The sequence below is a fragment of the Salvelinus sp. IW2-2015 genome, linkage group LG28 (genome assembly GCF_002910315.2).
Source record: "Salvelinus sp. IW2-2015 linkage group LG28, ASM291031v2, whole genome shotgun sequence".
NCBI lineage: Eukaryota > Metazoa > Chordata > Actinopteri > Salmoniformes > Salmonidae > Salvelinus > Salvelinus sp. IW2-2015.
The window spans coordinates 525,476-529,272 of NC_036868.1; the positions used below are offsets into that span (position 1 = coordinate 525,476).

At 41.4% G+C, this 3,797-nt stretch overlaps 2 pseudogenes; both read right to left on the reverse strand.

Annotated features, from left to right (window-relative positions):
- Nucleotides 1-406: 406 nt before the first annotated feature.
- Nucleotides 407-1,315, reverse strand: LOC139022543 (cholesterol 24-hydroxylase-like; annotated as a pseudogene).
- Nucleotides 1,316-1,450: 135 nt separating this feature from the next.
- On the reverse strand, nt 1,451-3,593 carry LOC111954049 (cholesterol 24-hydroxylase-like; annotated as a pseudogene).
- Nucleotides 3,594-3,797: the final 204 nt, after the last annotated feature.

Consider the following 3,797-nt stretch of genomic DNA (forward strand, 5'->3'; position numbering starts at 1 on the left):
GAGATGTTTCCAACTTCAACTGTATCTATATATATATAAAAGGTATAGGACTTGTTTCAGGAGACGTACCCGCAATGAAGAACGTCACAAAGTTGTCCAGCATAAGCTCCTCATCATCGTTTGCTATGTTTTCCTCTGAAATGATGGATATATATCCAGTTTACAAGCGTTGAGCACAAATAGTGCTACTGAAACCTCATCAATAACATGACTGTTTTAGCAAACACTTGTCTCACAATGTCACATGCAGAGTCACAGGTAAAAGGTTTCCAATGTTAGCCTGGCCGTCTTGTCTTGAACAGTGGCAGGAGTTGCAAGACAGCACAAACAGATCTAGGATCAGGCTACTACAACATGCCTTTGCCAGCCGTCTTGAGGATCTGTGTGAGGATGTCTTTTGGAACGTCTGCTCCGTTTTGGACGGCCATTTTCCTCTCGTTGATCCACTGTCTGCCTGTCGAACGCAGCAGCTGACAAGACTTCTTACCTCGTTGATGAACTTCTTGTTCTTTGGGTAGAGCTAGAAATATGACACCGACCGTTATTTAAATCCCATCTAGGGACTGTGCAGCTGTAAAACGCATTATGGTGCATTTAGCCACATCCTACAGGCTTCCTACTTGGAAGAATGGCAACAACAGACTAGAACAACTGTTCATGAGTGTCAATGTTTTCACTGTATTTGTTTCCTATAAAATAGGACTGTATGATGAAACTGTAGGATTTCAATAGATAATTCAATAAGCCATCGTTCTGGAGAAGCATCACTAACATACTTGATGTCATTATTTACCTGGAAGGTGAAGTCTCTGAGATAGTGGACATTCCCTTCAGACACATCTCTATAGCGTTGGGGAACGAGAGAGTCCCTCTCTTCAACGATCCAGCTCCACTCCAAACGCCACCTACAGATGATATAAAAACAGAGGATTGACAACATCTTACAACACGGTAAGGTAAACTCCTGGTTCTAGTTATGCTAATTATAGCTAGCACATTGGCTTGGTGAGACTAAATTGTATATAGCTTAGGTAATGAGTGTGTTATCAGTTTCATAAGCAGAAAACTGCCTGTTATGACAATTTTTTACTGTCAGATATACAAACAAATGTAGCTTTATAAGAGAAAGAATAAGCATAAGGGCAGTGTGGGGATCTGAGGGGAACAGGAAGTGACCGTTACCTTAGTGATGACATCCAGTGTCACACAGTTGAACATGTGGTGCATGTTGGCAGCTGTGTTGGTGTCAGCCATGTCTGCCAGTTTATCCATCAGCTTCTCTGCCCTCTCGTTGAACGCACCCATCTGACCCCGCAGGTACCTAACAATACACAGCAATGATGGATGGATGAACAGATGGATGGCTGGATGGATGATCAATGGAGTGATCAATGAGTCGATTGATCAATGATTATACACCATGTGAAATGGATAAGTAACTTACAGACTGCTAAGCAGGGTCCATTATTCTTCGCTGTTTGTACCACTCATTGATTCTGTGCAGTGACCAGGCCACTTCCCAAAAACCTATGAAGAAGAAGGACAACAGAGTATTTACCCTAAGCTGAATTAACTGACCAGTGACCAAGTTGTCCCGGTTGAATGTCTATATGCTCTGTAGGCTACGCATGCGATAACCAGCATTAGGAGGATTGTGTTGAGAGTTTGTACCAACCAAAACATTGAACAATATAGTAGTAGGAAGTATATATAGATAACATAATTATACAGATGACTCACCTCTGTCCAAACAGGTTGAAGAGACGCTTGTAGACCAGTGAGTCTTTAGGTACTTAGGTGACATCAGGACTTCCTGTGGAGACAAAGAAAAGTGTCAGTTTGGTTTGAAGGGGGAATTGGGGTAATGGGTTATTTTACAGCACTTTAAGTTCAGAAATTAACATGGTAAAATGTATAATTACACTAATCTTGGTTAACCCAGAACTAAAATCTTGCTTATTTGGCCAGATGTTTACATTGTCAGTCCATCAGAGATTATAATTACAGTAATCTCACAGGTTTACCTTGGTGGTATCAGGACAGGTCACACACAACATCACAACATGCATACCGTTGATACGGTACACACCGGTCCATATGTCTCAGCCCTGTCAAAGATAGAATATATCTTTATTTATTTGTCCCAGGATAACAACATCTGACTCAATGTGTGTGGTGTAGCATTCTAGCATTCAACAAACCATTCCAGAAATTTGTCGTGGACAACTCGACCATTGCTCATCTCCTCAGCATGGTTGGGGAATGACCAAATATAAAACTATGGGGGAAGAACAAGACACGGTTTAATAACTGAAAAGTAAGAACGTTATGACATGAGTGATACTTTCCCCAAGTGAAAAGTTAAAGAAAAAGACAGGTGAAACAGCGACCCTGGCGGCTGTTGAGGTAAACTTTCACCTACTGTATTCCTTAACAACAACTTGATGCGTTATGTCGTCACTCCATATAGTTGAAACTAACATTTAGCTAAAGCATTTTAAAATAAATATTCAAGTTACATAATACTGACTCACCTATCCCTTGGTGGTCCGGTATGTGATCATATTTCAGATGAATATATTTTATGTAAAGACAAAAATTAGAAACGCGATCAAAATCAAACCAAGCAGGCACATAAGCAAATAACCGATCCAACCTGCAATCAATGAAAAAGTGCCATATTTCCGAAGACTAGATAGCTCGCGGTGACCCTGCAAACCAGTTATGTGGTCGTTGTTTTGGACGGAATTCGGCCACCTGTAGTACTGAAGCAGAGAGGAAGAGACGAAGCGAGAGGGTTTACTACGCCTAAAATGTGATCATAAATTATTATGGAGTGGCTGCTTGACAAGATTTTCTGGAACCTGTTTTCAGTGGCTATTGATACGGAGATTTCTGCGCATGAGCGTTATGTTTTTTTGTATGTACTGTAGCTGCTGTCCACTCTGCTGTTTAGGTAGCTTCTGTTCAGTGCTCCCAGAGTTCGGCTGCCAGAGGTTGAACTGGTTGAACTCGTGCGGTACTTGCATGATCATTGAGTGGTTAAAGCGCATATGTTTTTTTGCCCTTTGCAAAACTTTTTGCAGGAATTCTGCTAGTGGTTACGATATGGCGGCAACTATAATGAGTAGCCTACATCATCACACAAAATTCTATTTTGCCCTGTTCTATCAAAAGTGTTGTAAAAACTTGTCAATAATCATTTGGCTTTCTTGATGTCTATAGTATTCTCTCTGGTATGCAATCAGGTTTCAGCTCCAGGTCATGGATGTGTCCCTGCAACCTTAAAGGTCATAAATGATGTCAACATTGCCCTTGATTCTACACATGATGTGCTGCTATTTTTCGTGACTTGGCCAAAGTTTTTGATACAGTAGACCATTCCATTCCTGTTGGCCGGCTAAGGAGTATTGGTGTCTCTGAAGGGGGCTTTGGCCTGGATTGCTAACAACCTCTCTCTCTCAAAGAGTAAGTGCATAAAGTCAGAACATCTGCTGTCTCAGCCACTGCCTGTCACCAAGGGAGTACCCCAATGCTCAATCCTAGGCCCCAGGTTCTTCTCAATTTACATCAACAACATAGCTCAGGCAGTAGGAAGCCTCTCATCCATTTATATGCAGATGATACAGTCTTATACTCGCTGGCCCCTCCCTGGAATTGTGTTAAAAGCTCTACAACAAATCTTTCTTAGTGTCTAACAAGCTTTCTCTGCCCTTAACCTTGTTACGAACATCTCCAAAACAAAGGTAATGTGGTTTGGTAAGAAGAATGCCTACTGTGTGATTACTACCTCTGAA